We start from the raw sequence: 19594 nt of genomic DNA, 5'->3' as shown, positions 1-19594 counted from the left end.
TTAATGAAGAGTTTGAGCTGAAACTATATGCTGTCTGGGAAGTTCTTACAGTGGATGCACTCACTCTACAACTGTCTAAGGTCATGCTGGATCCTCATTGGACAGTATTATGTGGAGTCTTGAGCAGTAACTTAGGAAAAAATTGAGGGGCATCCAGTCATGTGAGGTGTACAGTTACCCACTTATGAAACTTGTATTAGTTGTTGTGCAAACCTGTAACCGTGCTGACCTCGACCTAGTTGCATATCAACCTTGTCAATTTTCATTTGCCTCAATTATGTCCAGTTAATCCACATGTAAAACTATCTGTATCATTTTAACTAATGACTAAGGACTATTTAAGACGTTTTTAAGTGAATAGGTAAATCTTTCCTTTCACTTTTTGTGACGTACAGTCCTTAATAAAACTATGCATATAAGTGATGCTTCAGTTATTAAGGCAACAGCAAACCTTTATTCCTTACAACTGTCCGAGACTATTTGAGATGTCTCTAACATTTCCAAACATATGGGCTATTTTAGGGCAACCGAATTATTGTAAATTAGAGTGACATAAAACATCCTGGCAGATTAAAACTGTGTGCCGGACAAGTGTTCTACCAACTAAGCTACCCAAGCACGACTCACGACCCGTCCTCACAGCTTCAATTCTGCCTGTACCTCGTCCAATACCTTCCAAACTTCACAGAAGCTCTTCTGCGAACCTTGCAGAACTAGCATTCCTGGAAGGAAGGATATTGCGGAGATATGGCTTAGCCACAACCTGGGGGATGTTTCCAGAATGAGATTTTCAATCTGCAGCGGAGTGTGCGCTGATATGAAGGTAGGAGACGAGGTACTGGCAGAAGTAAAGCTGTGAGGACGGGGCGTGAGTCGTGCTTGGGTAGCTCAGCTGGTTTCGGTCAGAGGGTTAGCAGCCCTCTGTAATAATGAAACTGAGCTAATCGACCAGCAACAAACTTCATTGGATGTATTAAGACGTCCGCCCCGAGCAGATGCAACGAACAACAGCGAACAAAATGAGATTAAAAAAAAAAAAGAGTTGGTAGAGCACTTGCCCGCGAAAGACAAAGGTCCCGAGTTCGAGTCTCGGTCCGGCACACAGTTTTAATCTGCCAAGAAGTTTCATATCAGCACACACTCCGCTGCAGAGTGAAAATCTCATTCTAGAGTGACATGGATCAAGATACCTGAGTTCTAGAATCTCTGTTGTATAGTGTATCATTTCTTTGATTTAATAATTGAATTCTGAATTCTACTGAAATTGCGTTAACATTCTGTAGCCTGTGGAACTTTGTGCAAGTATTATCTCTAAATACTAGACCGAGAATGTAGCAAAATTCTACCATTGTCATTACTCTTTTTCAAATGTACTTAATCCAGTTGTAATTCAAGTCAGGTGTTAAATGATTTGCAGTAAGCTCATTTATTATGTTTGCCACCCAAATAGACTGATTTTAATAGAATGAATTATTTTATTATGTTAATGATACGTTTTATATATTTGGCCTTGGTTCCACTACCTAGGAACGAGATTAGTATTTTTCAGACAATACAAACAACTACACATTTCTAGGCTTTCAGTGCTGATTCAGATTGGTCAGTATCTGATCTTCTATTACACCGAGTTTAGCACTGTAACACTGAGCTACACTCATGTTCAGAAAAAATAAAAACAGAACACCGTGAACGACTAGAGGTAGTAGAGGTACGATGTCAATGACCTCGGTTCAGCATGTGTCCTGTTGCGTAGTAGGCATGGGACCTGATAACTTGTTCCAAGCATAATGGCATCGACGCGTATAAAGAGCTACTGGCGTTCTGTGGTACAGCCATCCATGTTGCATTCGCCAAATTCCAAAGTTCATCTGTGGTGGTTGGCATTGGGTCACAGCGCTGTACCTGTCGTTTAACCATATCCCACACATTATCGATTGGCGACAAGTCTGGCGATCTGTCGGCCAGAGCAAAAGATTGACATCCCGTGACACCAAGAAGGCACGTGTTAGTGCAGCAACTTGTGGTCGTGCATTGTACCGCTGAAAGTGGCTTCTGGGGTGTTATGCAGAAAGGATATGGCTACGGGTCGCAGGATGTCATTCACACTGGTCAGTGCTCACAGTGCCCTAGACAAGCACCAGCTGTGATTTGTGGTTGTACCCAATAGTACCCCACACCATAATACCTTGAGTTGGCACTATATGTCCTGAGAGAATGCAGTCACTGTGATCCCGTTCCTCCTGTCTACACCAAACCGAAATGCGGTCATCATTTTTAAACAAACAGAACCTGGATTCATCCGAAAACACTATCTGATGACATTCCTATTTCCAGTGACGTCGTTCCATGCACCATTGCCGTCTACCATGCTTCTGCACATTTGTCTAAGGTAGACGGAGAAATGGACGAAGCTCACATAACCCACGCCGTAATAAACAGCGACGGACTGTCACCTGTTTCACTGTTGCGCCAGAGCCGAGGAGGACGCAAATCTGTCCTGCAATGTCATTCGGATGAGGTGTCGATTTTCTAGGCGCTGCCTAAACATTTCATACCACACGAGAAACAGTTTCCCGGATGGATCCATCACATTCCCTCATGCCAATAAGAGCCCTCTTTGAAACTCACTCATTTGACGATACGGTTCGCGCATACGTCTGCGATGCGTCCTGTACGTCTGTTCGAGTCACACTGATCCACTACCTTCGGTTTATGGCGACAACGAGAGCCTCAGGCACAATCATTTCTGCAGAACATGCTAATGTACATGAGTTGTGAACATAAACGTCCTATCTCTATTCGTTCAAGATGTCCTGTTTTTTCTGAACATGAGTGTGTTAAGAGAAATTATTTTAATTGATCAAAGATTCTTCCATTGTTATACTGTATACTCTATGTTACAGTTCTGATGATTTCAATTGAACATTTACTATCTTACTGTTTACTTAATTGATGAAATTTAAAACACATCTGTATTTAAATCCGTAAATGTTGTGTTAGGATGTTTGCAGAAATCTAAATGGCATTCTTCCAGTTAATTTTTCGTAGTTGAGTATTCAGTAAGTTGATCGTGAACTATACATTCTAAGGCCTGTGACAAAGCCAGAGGAAAGCAAATGGACCGGTAGTCAGATGGGACTCTGGCACTGTCCTTCAAGGGTCTTAGTTTGATAAGTCCGTGGAAAACGCTTGCCGTCTAGGAGACATTGAAAATATCTGATTTGCGAAAAGAAATGGATTAAGAAGCTTCATCATTTGCACTGTAGTACCTTCCTGTCCAGTAGATGCTCATCTGAAAGGTATGTTGGACTTCTTTATGGTATTATCATTAAGATATTTACGAGTGATCTTTTTCAGCTGTCATCATTTTTACCAGTGAGGCAATAAGTCTTTCTCTTGCAACTGGATTGTGGTTGTTGGTAATGTAAAGTACTGGGTCATTTCATTGATAGGAAAGGTGAGTCACCTGCAGCTTTTACTTTGGATAAAATGTTCTCTATCTTGAATTCGCGTCACTTCAGATAAAATTTTCGAGCTTTCGACAGCATTCACTATGACCGTTATCAGGACTTATGGGTAGTCAGAAGCTTTGCATTCTGAGGACGATGGCGTTGAATTTTGTCGAAATCTCAAGAATTTTTTCTGACTTGACTCTGTTAGAAAACCGATATTTTATCCTGTTATGGCGCCATGAAAGGCTAGAATAAATACAGCTTGCACACTGCCTTTTTCTAACAGCACGTAAATTTTTCCAGGGCAAAGCTAACCCGTATCTGTTGTCAGTTAATGTATTGGAGAGTGTAAGTTTATCGATTCTCACTGACTAGCTGACTCTGTTTCGTCTCTGCTTGCAAGTAGTACGATTTTCCGCCGCGGTGCTTCTCTGCGATTCATGAGGTGCTTCACATCACCAGTCAGCAAAGGTATAGTATTTTCTCACTTATCCGGTCCTTGGAGGAGCATTATTAGCACTGAGTCGAGTAAAAGTAAGTCTGTCAGGAAATCCATGCACTTTGATATGCATGCAGAGGAGAAGAACTCAAGTTCCAAGCTATCTCTTGCGCCTCAGCCTCAAGTTCATATACATGATTTAGTATCTCCGCCTTGCAAAGATATGCAACCTGCAACTATTCTCGTATCATTGCGAGCGCAGATACTGAATGTTGCCCGAAGTACCACACTGCAGCTTACAGCGTCCTAGAATACAATGCACTCTACATCGGTTTCCGTATCCATCTTCCCTCCCCAATACGCATCCTCTACTAGCTGATAAATTCCCCTCTCTCCTGAAATTCTTCGAAAATCTTACCAAATCCTACCCATCCAATGAACCCGAAGATAAAAACCCCATCTATTACTGAGTCCTCTCCAGTCCTAGGCTGCTGCCACGACTCTTACAACAGGTGCCAGCCTCCGTCCATATCTACACCTTCCATATCGTATCCAATGAAGAATTCAACAGACTCCCTCTTTCTGATCCAGAAATCCGTCCTGACATCTATCCCCCCTACCACCTGTATCGCTAGCATCTCTTAAACCAAGACTCCAATGCATCTTCCAGCTCCGCTTCTCCCTGTTCCACCCTCCACTTATACATCGTGCTGCGCAGCCCAGCACCATCGCCTCAGGTCCCAGACATAGTGCACCATCTATCTGTTCTGACTGACTGCTTCTCATCCCTTCAGCCTTCCTTTCCACCCACACAGCATTAACTGGTAGCTGACCTCGAAGGACTTGTTGGAAGCAGCAGTGTTGTCACTGTTATCATCATCATCATCATCATCATCATCATCATCATCATCATCACACAATCGCCATATGTGTTTTTACAAAAAAACATATTTTTTTGTATTCTAATACTATTATCTTAATCTTTCTCACCTACAAAAAACCTGTATCGAGACAAGCGTGTTGTATGTTGGAACAATGTTTTAGACTTCCGCCTCTAGCTGGCCCAGTAATGCAGGTCTAGTCAATTAAAATTCAATTTTGAAATTACAGCATTCACTTGATGTGTGTGCGAATGAAATGATCCATAAATGAGAAAATAAAAGCAGTGTACAGTCAGTATTCCGTTTATCATAAATGCGATTTACACATTCTCGCAGCTCTCTCGGAACATTGTTAGAGACTTGAATTGTCTTTGACTGCTAGTCGGCTGTTTACTTCTAACTATGGTATTAGAACTGTTCTTACTTGGAGCGTACCTAAAAGAGCGTTCTCTTTAGCCTATGGTGACTATATTTCTCTACGTTGATCATTTCTATTTTTCTATCAACTCCTCCGGAGTTTCTACGGGACTACCATCAGAAATTTGTATTGACACAAACTAAAACTTTTGATGTCTTTGAAGATTCCGTAGGTAGTTCTTTATTGGTCATACTAAAGGGTACGGCATAAAAATCATGTGACGAGCAGACATTCTACATGTGGATGTCTTTTCGGTGCAAAGTATGCAAATTGGAGTAGTGTTACATTTAAAGAAGAAAGCATCCATCTGAATTTAACAGTGGAGAGACTGTAGTACAGATGATTTATGTTAGTATCACTGGAAACAATTACATGCTCGTATGCTGATTACAGACTTTCAAAGGCAGTTTCGAAACAGGCCATTCAGTCTACTTTCAGAGCTTTGTACATGACACAAGTTTAAGAGCAACATTTTTTGAAATTGTATTTGCGCTCATTTAAGAAGAATAAGAAGAAATTATGTACATAGTAGAGGATTCTAAACTAAGGGCTTTGCTGTGAGAAACTAATAGTCGAAAATGAAAATTAAGTAATTTTAACATGACAAACTGCATGTGATGAGAATAGTTCAAGTTCATAGTATAGTAACTGTTCAAAGTGACAATGCGTTTTAGAGCTTGCATTATGGCGTAATCCATTGAACTGTAGTTTGAAAATCATTTATCTCCACTGCTTGCACACATTGTTTATGATGGGGAAGAAACAGTTGCTCCCACCAGTACTCTGCACACTATACTCTTTCAAATGTACAGTTCAGGGAAAAGTTGCCAGTGAGGAATGTTCTCCCACACGATCCAAAATTTCTACTGTGAGAACACTTCTTAGTGGCCTTAATCAACCAGTTTCTGGCCTGTTTCTATGTACAGCAGTAACTTTTTTTTGTAATTTGCTTGATGCCGGTTGTGAATAGCTTCTTTGTAGGTTCGATCAGTTCTCAGGACATTACATTCTGCTGAGCTATACACTACACACCTGTCTTCAGTTCCTTGTAACGAGTAATGGACCACCATCGACACCAGTCAGTAACTGTAAAAGGTGGTATCTCCACCATGCACATGTTGCAGATGATTGCATATTGTCTTTTATGACACCGCCACCAAAGATGATGTAGCACTAGACTGTGATGAAACATAAGCAACTTACGAAATTGTGCCTCTTAAGCATAACCACTTAAAGACCTAGTGCCACTTGAAACAGAAGTATTCGGCAATCGATAGTAGTAGGGCAACAGGTGCATTAGCATAATTTGTTAGTGCTGGTTGCCTACATCAGGTACAAGTATACATTCAGGGGCAAACCGATTGTTCTCCTTTGATTGACAGGTCCCTGACTTACAGTTCTACTAATTGGATTATGACCCCCTGGGGATAATCCATCCTTCTGTGAAACCTCCCTCCACACCTCCCCCTCTGGAAACCTCTAACCCTCCCCTTCCAACTGACCAGTACAGGTACACTTTCATAGCTAAGGTATTAGAATGCCCCCTCCCACTCTATCAATTTAATTGACCAGTTAATTAAATTGATAAATTAATTAAACCCAACCCTCTTTCATAAATCCGCCAACCCTCCCCTCCCCATTTTCCTTCCCACCAGCTTGGAAATTGGCAGATGGAGATGACGGATCTCACTTCAGAAAATTCAATAACATAGCAGAGAGTACATTGTTTATTTATAAAAAATACAATTTGTAGTGGTTGGATCTCTCCTGCTCATCATTCTCTGCTGTTTGGGAAGGTGCAGGTCTTGTAAAATACATAGGAAAGAAGTAATTAAACTGATCGCTTTTAATATTCTTACTATGGTGTATATGTTCGACAATTAATCATGAACAGGTGTACTGCATAGTCACCTATCTGCAATCTAGTAGCAAAGTAGTGGAAGAGTGGTTTAGCGATGATACAGAAATTGTGAAGATGCTGCCATGTCATTTGTCGGCATTGAAATTATGGAAAAACTCGTAAAATTGGTAAAACTGATCGCACTATAAACTGTGGTGTTTATTAGAGTACGTCAACAGCGTCTTTTCCATCCCATCTGTCCACTGGTGTGAAATTGATTCCCACATAATGATTGACTGACGTCACTTGTTTGATATGGAGGGAGTCTTGATGGGAGCAACACCTTCCAGGGATAGTCAGCACCGAAAAAGTGATAGTGTACATGGTTGCAATATAAGGAATCACTGCTATGAGTTTCTTGCAAATGGAACACCTAAACATCTGCTACCCTGTCACTGTGGAAAATGAGTTTAAATGGTCATCAATCGCCTTTTGATAGCTGTTTGAAAACACCTCACAATGCTTCAAACTCATCCAGATTCCATATATCGCCATGTCTTCCATAATTTTTTTTCAATAACAAGCATCACCTATGTCTTCCATTTCAACCATCCTGTGTGTCGTACGAGCTGCAGTATAGTTTACATCATGTGATGTCCAGCTTTCATTGAGAACCAATGGATTGAGACATGTTAATGTCAGTTTAGCACCTGACATAGACCTCAAAGGTCACAGTGGAAAAAACAAAATGTAAGGCAGTGCACAAAGCTATAGTCATATACTGCTTGGAAGTGTTACAGTAGAAAAAAAAAACAATGCATCAAACTGCTTATGAAAGAACAACACAGGGACCATCTCTTGGGATTGAGAGTCTGTGGGATATGGTCCTCCTATAGTACAGGTAACGAAACTCTACACTGGTCTGTGGAAGCGATGGACCAATGCCTGTAGTCACGTTGGGTAGCCACGCGGTTTGAGGCGTCTTGTCACGGTCCGCGTGGCTCCGCCCATCAAAGGTTCGAGTACTCCCTCAGGCACGGGCATGTGTGTCGCCCTTAGTGTAAGTTAGTTTAAGTTAGATTAAATAGTGTGTAAGCTTAGGGACCAATGACCTCAGCAGTTTGGTCCCACAAGACTTTACCACAAATTTCCAATTTCCAGTACCTGTATAGTTAATAGAATCGCCACATATGCTCGATGCCAGGATGCATTAGAAGACGGGGACATGGTAATATCTTATCAATTTCTCTACTCAGTGAGGTTTGGGGAATTTATATAGTTCCTAGTTTTCTGCTCTTTAATGCTACAAAATAATGATGATAGAGAGAATGCATCCTGAGAGACACAGATCTCCTTCAGACTGCAGTACCTGCTTGTAATTTGGAGATGTACCACACTGCAGAAGCAAAAATCCTTGTCATTCTTCCAGTTCCTGTATGATATGGAGTCTTCCAATTTTCCCAGTAATAAACACCATTTTAACTGCTTGTACTGCCTTTTCTACTACCTCTCGCTGCAAGAAAAAACTTCGTTTGGCATTGGCCTTACTCATTTTGCACGGTTGTTGGAGCTACGGCAACATGTTCCCATTTGCACCGAGTGGTCAGCTCACTCTGTGTCTCCAGAGGATGCAGAAGGTGGTGGATATAGCGCTATCCAACTTAAATTGCAATGATCCCACGGACAAAGCTTCAGGGAGGACAGGAAAGAGACTGAAGAACAGCTACAAGATGCTGAGAGGCTGTCTGAAAAACCATGCTATAGATATTCTGTATGGGGTCCTTAGCAGATAGGTTCGGAAAAGGTGACCTGTTTTGAGATATGAGAGTGCCACAAAAATGATTCACCAGTGACTGTAATCATTAAAAGGTGTCTCCATAGAATCCAACATAAGTATGTGGCTGAATGGGTAGACCTGATTCCAAATTGCACACAGCATTTCTATCACATAGCGTAACAATGTTAGCGATTCTTGTGTGTTCCTGTAGAACCAAAACCGCTTTTTATGCAGGGTGACAGTAACATACATGTTGTGATCAAGTTTTTAATAGCACGGTCATTAGGTGAAGTGTATGTTGCCAGTGGTAGAACTCTTCTGCGGTCAGCTTCAAATGTCGGTTCTCAACAGAGTTCCTCGAAAAGAACATCATTTTCCCTCCAGCGATTCCCATTTAATTTACCTGGTGAGTGTACCCCGACTGCTGAAAAATATTACTCGCCATGCAAAGTAACTCTCATGATCAATTTAATTAATCAGCCCATCAATTTGTTATCAATGATGTGCTGCCTGGCAGGTGGGAATGATGGCTAGGGTTCCACAGATATGATCCAGGAGTGGGAGCGGTAATTAGGCGTTTGTTTTTCGCTGCAACGATATCTTTTAACGAAATTTCAATCTCCCAGCTATAAAGGGAGAGGCGACCAACGCAATAAAATTCAGGTGTATTACCGAATTTGTAAGGTGATATGTAGTATAAACCTGATATTTACAACTTTTTCTGTGGTGTTACCTCAAGAGATTTCCTATATGGCGAAGCATTTGGTTACTTTAAAGTTCGAAAGTGACAGGGCATTCTGTGACAGAGGTAGAGCATACTCTTAGCACTGCATCATGAGCCAAAAATGAGTTTGATACTGTAGTCCTGTGATGCAGGCCATAACAGGTATTAAGCTGAGTAGAGGAGATTTTTTCCTACCTGATGAGAAAATATGTAGAGGAAATGTAGCCTATGCTATAGTGCTGTACAGGATTTTCGCAAGTAACGATACTTTAGTGATGTAAATGCGAGTATGACCCAATTTCTTCTGTCTTCGAAAACAACTTGTATAAAAGGGAGAAATCCACACATTGTGTGAGAAATTCCAAATGTATGGTCAACATCATCACAGTCTCGGATTGGGTAAAATAGATTTTTTAAACTGGAGGTAGGGGGGGAGGAGGTCTATGTGGGGGTGAATTTCTTAGAGCTACTGTATGCATCCAAGCTGCAGCTGTTTGTTTCACAGTGCACTGCAGTCGGTGGCAGGAGTGGTCACAAGGCTTCAGGACCAGAAGTAACAGATTAGCTCAGCCTGTGACAGGCAGTTATGTGCAAAGAATGTGCCGACCTGTTTGATTGTGCCCACAGCAGCAAGGGTTAGCAAAGTGACCTGTGTGCTGGGTGAGTGGCTACAGAAGTGGACATATGAGTTGCATGGGAAGATTCAAACTGATGGGTATTGGTGCTGGATGATTGTTACACCTATGTAAATCGACTGGTTGACTGCTTGGTGACAGTTGCTCCAGCCTCTGAGCGTTCAGCATTGCATTCCAGTGGATTGGAATGTAGCTACCGTCATAGCCGGTGCATGTGTGGGTCTCTTCTCACTGGCGCTCACGAGACGATCCGATATCCCCACCAGCAGCAGATGCCACAACTGTGGCTACCCAACAGTTAGTGGACAATGCGCACTTCGTGTGCTGGTTTGTGTGATCAGTATGATTTTATTCACCACATATATGTATTGGAAAGGTTGTGGTGTTTGTGTTCTCAAATATCGGTGCATACAGGACCTTGGACCTATTTGTGGCGGAAATTTCATTACTTGATTTGCATAATGTTTGTGTGTGATACTCAAACGTCGAAAATATGTTTTTTTTATGACTAAGGATCTTTGTAAGCTGGAGGTGAGTGTTTTAAGCGATCTGTTTGACTCCTGCAAGTTTTTTAAGCAATTATTTTGATAGAGTAGTGTAAATGGATTATTTCGCTCTATTTTCGATAACAAAATTGCTTCAGCAGTCCCTGTGTCTCCACCTTTAGCTAATAGAAACACAGCATTCTGAGGAGAGATGAAAACCTCTGTCTGCGTGTTTGGAGATGTTGGTTCACACACACAAATGGGGAGTGGCCTCTTGAGAGAAACAGAGACAGGAAACGAGTATGGAATTCCCTGATCAACAGAATGTTGCTATTTGATGCTTTGTTTGAGGACCATGAGATCAAAGGAGATCAATATCCGGTCCACTGTCGTTGGTATTTAGTAACGCGATCTGTAATTATGACATTGGGCAGTTTTGACATTCATGGTGGTGCCCTGACTATAGACACACACACGGGAAGCATCAAATGGTACCTACTATACTGTACTTCATTCCATTCCAATAAAAATGTGTTGCCACCATCTGAAGCTTTTATTTGGCGGCTTAGTGCAATTTCTGGTCTGCATGTCGCACGCGAAAGCTAGAGCGTGTGGCAGGCAAAATGACAGCAGTCGCAGGGTCGTGAGTGAATGCAGTGCGGTCTCTTGGACACAGGTGTGCAATGCCCTGCTGTCACTGCATAAGATTTGTAACAGTGTAATTACATGTGAAGACTGTTTCATGAGAATCTTCCTTGAGCAATCTGAATAAAATTGGCGATCGGTTTAATTACTTACTTTCCATGTATTTTACAATATCTGCATCTTCCCAAACAGCAGAGAATGGTAAGTAAGAGAGATCCAACACATGCAAATTGAATTTTTTATAAATAAACAATATACCCTCTGCTATGTGAAACGTCCCCTTTGAAATATTATACATGACTGACTTTAAACTGACACACAATATTTTTAGCGCAACGCAATCTGACTTTCAAAAATCCCTACAAAAGAATGGCCCTGACTAACATTAACCTATACCTTTCACAAATCACTTACCTCACCAAAAATCTTCGTTACTCGAACTACTGCAATACAGCGAGCGCCACTACTGCCAGCTAAATAAAAGATTCAAACTACTGAAGGCACTAACTACTAATAGGCATAGTTAGCAAATGAAAGATTTTAATAGAGAACAAACAATGTATTTACCATAATAGTGTTGAAAAATCATAATATACATAGCAGTTCATGACATCCAGTCTTACAAATTTCAAAACTCCGCCATTTCTCTCCCTACATCCACCACTGCTGGCGGCTCACCTCCAACTGCGCCACGCTACGCGCTGTTAACACCCAGCTGCCCAACATTACAACGGCAGACAACAATGCAAACTAGCCACAGACTGCACACAGCACAGCCAGTGATTTTCATACAGGGCGCTACGTGGCGTTACCAAAAAGACAACATAAACAGCCTACTTACATAGCCCCCATGCTCCCCACAAGAAATTTTACAAATTATTTTGGGCAGTGCCCAATAATGATTTGATAAAATTTTTCAAATTACAATAACAAAGATATCAAATGCACACACTTATTGATACAATGTTGGTCAAAAGCTAAAATTTTCTCACTGTCCATAAAGACAGACCTGATCATTCATCACAGTAAAATTGCAGTGTTTTTCGCAAAGTCTGAGCAGTAAAAGAAAATGCACACGGAAGTAGTGGATTTCCATGCAGTCTTGAAGAAGTAGTGTTGTCCTTCCAACGGAAAGACAGTGCTGACTCTCAACATGCAGACAGGTAATGGGCCACAACAGAGCAAACCCACAGCAGAATCATTCGACGTTTTGAAGAATATTGGTAGGTAGGTCATCACACAGTAGACCCACTGTAGTCCTGGTAGAGATTACGGTATTTGTGGGCCACCAGAGGTGCAGACCCACTGTAGTCCTGGTAGAGATTGTGGTATTGGTGGGCCACCAGAGGTGCAGGCCCACTGCAGTCCTTGTAGAAATAATGGTATTGGTGGGTCATCAAAGATGCAGACCCACTGTAGTCCTTGTAGAGATGGCCAGCAGCCATCTGTTGTGACTGTGCAGGTGCACAATTACCATTGAAGAGTCTTGCGGATAATATAGCAAGTCCATAGCCACCACTTGTGCACTCACAAAGTTTTTGAAATGTCCTTAGAACCAGCAATGCTGTTATCCAGTCCTATGACCAACAGAAACGTGTGCAGTGAAATGAAACTTACAAGTTAATAATATGATGAACTGGTGTCAATTACAATTTTATAACATAAAAATACAATTACAAAGGTACAAAATACATCATTAAAGAACATAACAATACAGATAACTTTTGTAGTACAGGCTTTACCAATGAATCGAAATAACATATACATCAATGTTACAAAAATAATGACGTAAGTACATACATAAAGATCAGAAGAACTTTTGAAACATCACCTTCACATATGAGCAACAAAACAGAATAAATAATGTCTAAACATCTTTACAAAGTAAATAACATAGTATTAGAAAAATTCTACAACATAGCTCTCATCAGCTAAACACATAAAGACAGGAAAAACACAAATACACAAGGGTACACAAACACATAGCGGAATAATACAAAAGGAAAGACAGGGTTCGTTTTCAGTGTGACATTTGGTACTGCAGTCCAACCCAAAACTTCATTCCATAGATCTTTCGTCTTATTTCTACATTTGTTTCCAGCAAAAAATCCTATCCAAGCATGCTTTCTGTATTCTGTTCACATCCTCTTTCAAAAATACTTTTTGGCCAAACCATGTTCTTATAGCTTCTCAATGCATTTCTTCCAATTCATCACAACTCGTTCTCACATATAGCCTACACCATCTTAAGCTAACTTAAATCTACTAATCTACTGAGCTCAGATGCTAAACTAAGGGACGAGGCAATGCAGCAGCACAAAACAATTAACACAAACAGCAATGAAAAAAAATGGAAATTGGCAAAGCAAGCTACAGTACATCTAAATTACCATGCAAATGCAACATTACAACTAATATGAGCCAATGTGCAGAAACAAGAAAAATAAAGTAGTAGTAAAACTAGCTTAACAGAGTAATACAAAGTGAAATTTAGTAGCACTATGCCTGGCAAACAGCAGTAGCAAATGCAATAACTTATATCTAAACATGACAAAGCTCAAGCAGAAAAAATAGTACACTAAAGACAACAATGCACATAAGGGAAATGTGTGTTCACATCTTAATATCTATGTCATTAAAGTGGTGCACCACAAAAACTAATTCTACAAAAATTACCAAGTACTTGAAAAGAAAATTATATATGCAGTTACTGTTATTAGTCCCTTCTTATTGTTCTTTCCATTCCAAGAGCTCCTTTTTTGAAGAATGTGGATCATAAAGTAATTATTTAATAGATCTGTTGACAGAAAGTGTTCACATTAGCAAATGCATTTTATTTTATTTTATAAAACCAATGCTGCAACACAGCTGGAAACCAGATATTAAATAAAATGAGCAATCTCTCAACTAGAAAGACAATAGATGTAAAATGTTTCTCATCATTTCATTAGGCATTGTAGTAAATATCACAAATTAATAGCTCCACAGTGTAATCAGATGTTTTCAAGTTTGTGCGTGTCGTATTTGCGATGCTTTCTACAAAGAAATGTCAATAGCGAGGATAATGGCCTTCTTTTTTTTTCTCTACCTGTGCCTCTGAAAGGCACACACAATGGCTTTTTTCCAGGCGATTGTCGTGCAGCTGGGTGCCCACGACGCATTACGTGAAGGTGGTCACTTAACTTTCTTACCAAAATATTTACTACATCAGTAACAGTCTCATATAAAAATTTCACTGATCGAGAATTTGCGTTACAAATGTGTAGAAACAAAATCCTATATATATGACAGAGTCCAAAAAATTTTCTGCGGCATTATGATACATTCACGCATGTACACACATTTCATAACTCTTTAAAGTACGATTCTCAGCTTATTGATCATAATCGTATCTCAATACCATAATACACATCATCATCACAATAATAACATCATAACAGATGAATCACATCTCAGAATCATCGCAGTTTCTTTCAATAATTTCAAGACCTTCAATAAAGTCATCTACCTCAAACGTACTTCAAAAATCGTGATCACTTACCAAATACATCATTCTAAGCTCTCATAGTATCACAATGGTTCTGAAAAAATATGAAGAGTTCACAAAGTACAGACAAAATACAATTTCATAAGTGTGAAGTTATCCAACGGTGTAATTGTGTAAACATGTGTCACTGATGTAGTAAAAATATGTTTGTTTCTCTGTTAAATTATCAAATAGCTGTGTAATTCTGTGTCAGAGAAATATGGTACCTATGTGTAAAGTTGTATAAGCAAATACCATATTAGCTAGGGCTCCTTGTGCTTGCCAAACACATGGTACACAAAGTAAGCGTGTACCCCCCTGAGGATTAATGTAATTATACCCTCAGGTGTTACAGATTACAGCACTGGAATGAAATGTATCACGGAAAACTTTCTTTGTAATTCAAAAATCTTGAAAAATAAATGGTTTAAGTACAAAATTAATCACTCAAATGCGTGTCCTGTAGAGCTAAATGTGTGTCTTGCTGTAAGATAATTCTGTGGAAGTGTCGTAATTATCGTCCTCCGAAAGCTAAGTTCTGCAGAAGTCAATGTACTTACCTCACGATAAACAAAAGTGAAATGCTTTTCGTATAGATATCGTAATTACAACATACAGTACCGTGATCAAGAAAGTACTATAATGTAACGTTTTGTTGTGCTATGAAAAAGGCTGTCTCATTGTAGATATACCACAAAGTTAGTACTAAAACATGTTTTCCTTTCCAGAAGAATTCAGAAAAACTGTGCAGATATAAAACACATACACCGCAAAAGCAACATTGTAAATTGTCACTCATTAGTAGCGTGGTCATAAAATCGTGTAGCTGTCACATAAACTAACCACTGTGTCATCTGGTATCTCACAGAAAGTATTTTAAATCCAGAATGTATTTTCAAGTAAACCAAAATGTTGCGTTAAAATCTCATTAGCAGTACTGGTAAATGTTCTAAGTATGTGAGCCTTATAGTTGTTACATAATTGTGCAACTAATAAGCAAGAATGCACACACACAATAACACTGTGTCGTCTGTTCACAATAACAATGCATTCGTAATTTCTGTTTAAATAAGTTCTCTTGGTTCTTGACTGGATATTTAACTTCAAACATTGTTTCATGTTAACAGATTCTAAGTCTGACAAAGCATACTAGCAATGTAAAGTGAAAAGTTATATGGCAAAGACAAAGTTAAAAAGCAGATTATCTTTCAATAAACGGTTTTACATGTGAAATTTAGTACAATCCCTTACTCTTCCTAGTGCTCAGAGGTAACTTGAACGCAATTATCATGAGGTATACGTCGGTAAAGAATGCTGGAATTTTTCTCAAGGTTAGCTTATGTTATTTTTCTCAAGTCCAACCGGCGCACGTGGCTGCCTGCCGGTGCGAGTTATTGTCTGTTTCTTTGTTGGCGCGCGCAATTATTAGGATTAGTAGACCTAACTTCTACAAATTCACCTTGTCGATTATACCCTGCTCTGTTTGAATCTCGCCAGTTCTGATGCAATTCAAGTCTGTCGTTACGATTATATCGTCTGTCGTCATGTCGGTAGTTCCTGTAGTTTCTTTCTTGTCGGTTAAGTGGTGGAGAATTTCTCCCTGAATTATCACTGCACGGTGGACCATTGCGTCTGAAGTTATTCTGTCTCCCATGATAATAATAGTTCTGGTTGCCATATTGTCTGTTTCTCTGATTGTCTCTGTGATAGTCATTACCGCGGAGAGGTGATCTTTCTCTGTAAATATTACTACTCTGCCAACGGTTGTCATACGGGTGGTGTCTGTTTTGGTCACGATTTACGTTGTAAGAATAGCCTTGTCATGTATTATTTCTGTCATCGCGGAATTGAGACAGATGTGACCTGTAATTGTTGTGCTCCTGTTTTCGCGTTCCGCGATTGTCAGTGTCAATTTTCAGTTCTTGTAACAGTCCCTGAAAAGCTTCAATGTCGTCTTTGCAACGTCCTGCTAAAATAATATGTCGTAAATGTTCAGGCAGTTTGATTAAGCAAATGTGGATGAGTTCTGACGGGCTGTTTGGGTTTGAAAGATACTGATTCTTATGCAACATGTCTCCAAAATATTTCATAAGACTGGAAAATTCAGATTGTTCGAAACGTTTCATCATTATGATGCTATGTTTTACTCGGTCTTGTGTGGCTTGAGACCAATACGCTGAGAGGAAGGCATGATAAAATTCTCCTTCACTGTGACAATCGTGAATGACCGATCGCATTCTCACAGCTGGTTCATTCTCCAAGTAGCCACACATAAATTCTAACCTGTGCTCCAATAACCAGTTGGGAGGATAACAATGACAGAATTGATGAAGCCATGCTTGTGGATGAATGTCGTTGTCAGAATTCTTAAATGTTTTGAATTTACGTGTAGTAATGAACAGCTTATAGTCAAAATCATCGTGTCGGCGAGTAGCATATCGGTCATTGTTACGTCGTGTCGGCGGTTCCATCTGAAAATTCGGTGCACCTTGCCAATTTCTTTCATAATTTCCGAAATGCCCTGTGTTATTATTTTGTGGCTTTTCCGAATTTCTAAGTCCTTCTTCCCGTGTTGGAGTGCAAGTGTCCTCTGAAATATGTAATTTTTGTATTACTTGTGCCAACTGATCTTGTACTTCCCGGATTTCTCTTCTGTGTTGCGTATTAATTTGATTCTGATTTTGTTTGAATTTCTTAATTTGTTCATACTCTTCTGTGTCAGTGATGGCTACAGGTCTTGTGTCATTCAGATCATCATCTACCTTTGTAAATAAGTTAGTGAACTGATCTGAAAGTTCGGCTACTTTATCCGTTAGTGAAATTATTTCCTCTGTGTGTTTTTCTGAACCAAGTTTCAGAGTGTTCATTTGTGTTGAAATCGTATCTACTGTGTCCTTTAAGTTTTCCTGAGTTTTTGCAAGTTGTGTAACCGAACCGCTAGATGCAACTGAGTCAATTTTAGCTTGCAAGGTGTCGTGATTTTCATGAACAATAGTTTGCAGTTCTTTTATGGTTGCTTCGTGATTTTGTAATGCATTTTCATGACGCGAAAAAATAGGTTGGAAATGCTCACAAATTTCTGTTTTTACGTCATTACAGACTTTTTGACATTTCGATTCAATGTTACGTAACTCAGTAGTTAAATCTTCACGTGTTTGTTCAAGTGTGGTGTCTAACTTCCGAAGATTTTGTTCCATTGTGTCTAACTGTTGCTGTGTTTGTCTCTGGTGTTGTTCCATTGTGTCTAACTTTTGAAGATTTTGTTCCATTGTGTCTAACTTTTGAAGGTTTTGTTCCATTGTGTCTAACTTTTGAAGCTTTTGCTGTGTGCTGATGCTGCTGTTGCCCTACTACTACCAGTATCTTACCTCAAAAAAATCAGTTTAAAATGAAGTGTCAGACAGTGACACTAAAATAAATTTTGTTGTCTTTTTGACCCTTTTTTCCTTTTAATCTATTCTCAGTCATACACCACCGGCGACCTTAGCAGACGTTACAACATATGACGTTGTCTGACATCAGTAATTCTGAGTAGACAGTACTCTCTTAACTTTGCTTTTATGTGCTCACTAAAGCAAATGTTTTAATTGATGTCGTGTATGCTCCCTGAAATGTATTGTACATTTCACAAAGCTTGTCGCAAATGCACTGATAGAAAAAAATAGCAACGCCAAAAAAAAATTAATATTGAGTAATGAAATTTCAGGAATACATTGTATACGTAAGATATGCAAGTGATCAACGTTGCAAGATCACAGGTTAATGTCAGCGCGAGATAAGCCATTACAGATGTGAAATGCTAGTGCTTTGATAATTGGTGTAACCATCTACGGTTGCAGCATTTGTAGATTTAGAGAAAGCTTTTGACAATGTTGACTGGAATACACTCTTTGAAAATCTGAAGGTAGCAGGGATAAAATACAGAGAGCGAAAAATTATCTACAATTTGTACAGAAACGAGACTGCAGTTATAAGAATCGAGGGGCACGAAATGAAAACAGTGGTTAAGAGGGGATGAAACAGAGCTGTTGTTTCTCCGCGATGTAATTTATTCTAGACACTGAGCGAGCAGTAAAGGAAGCCAAGGAGAAATTTTGGAAAGTGAATTAAAGTTCAGAGAGAAGAAAAAAAAAGCTTCGAAGTTGGCCAATGACACCGTAATTCTGTTAGACACGGAACAGGATTTGAGAGGAATAGACAGTGTTTTTGAAAAGAGGATATAAGTCGAATAGCAACTAATGTAAAATGTATCTAATATACAGGGTGTTCGGAACTTCTATTTACAAATTTCTAGGACTTCTTTAACTTCCGAATAGGAACCCACGTCCAGAAACTTTACGACGTCCACGTCTGCTGAGGGAAAGAGAAAAGTCTCAGAGTTGCTTGTCCTGGTATGCAATAGGGTAGACAGGATCACGTACTGCTTCTTGTGGGGTCGTATGCAAAGTTAAATTTACAAGTCTCCTGTAGAGACAGAGGAAGATCTGCTGGCACGATTTCTGGTCGCTACACTAGATACCGAAAACAGCAGATGGACTGAAGAGTGTGCTCCTGAACATTCTTCGTAGGTACAATGTCTGTAACAAAGTTGGTAGTCGCTCCATTGAGCCCTATTGTAATGCATCGGTACTGTTCTGTACTCACAATATGCTGGCTTCTCTTTTGTTTTGAAATAATGTAAACACGTAATGTTTTAGTGTTAATACAAACAAACGTGCTTAAATGATAAATTGATGTTTCGTTATGTTTTCTTTCGGATTGTTACCTAATAA

This window comes from Schistocerca piceifrons, chromosome X, assembly GCF_021461385.2.
Source record: "Schistocerca piceifrons isolate TAMUIC-IGC-003096 chromosome X, iqSchPice1.1, whole genome shotgun sequence".
NCBI classification, from domain to species: Eukaryota; Metazoa; Arthropoda; class Insecta; order Orthoptera; family Acrididae; genus Schistocerca; species Schistocerca piceifrons.
This window is presented reverse-complemented; position numbering follows the sequence as displayed.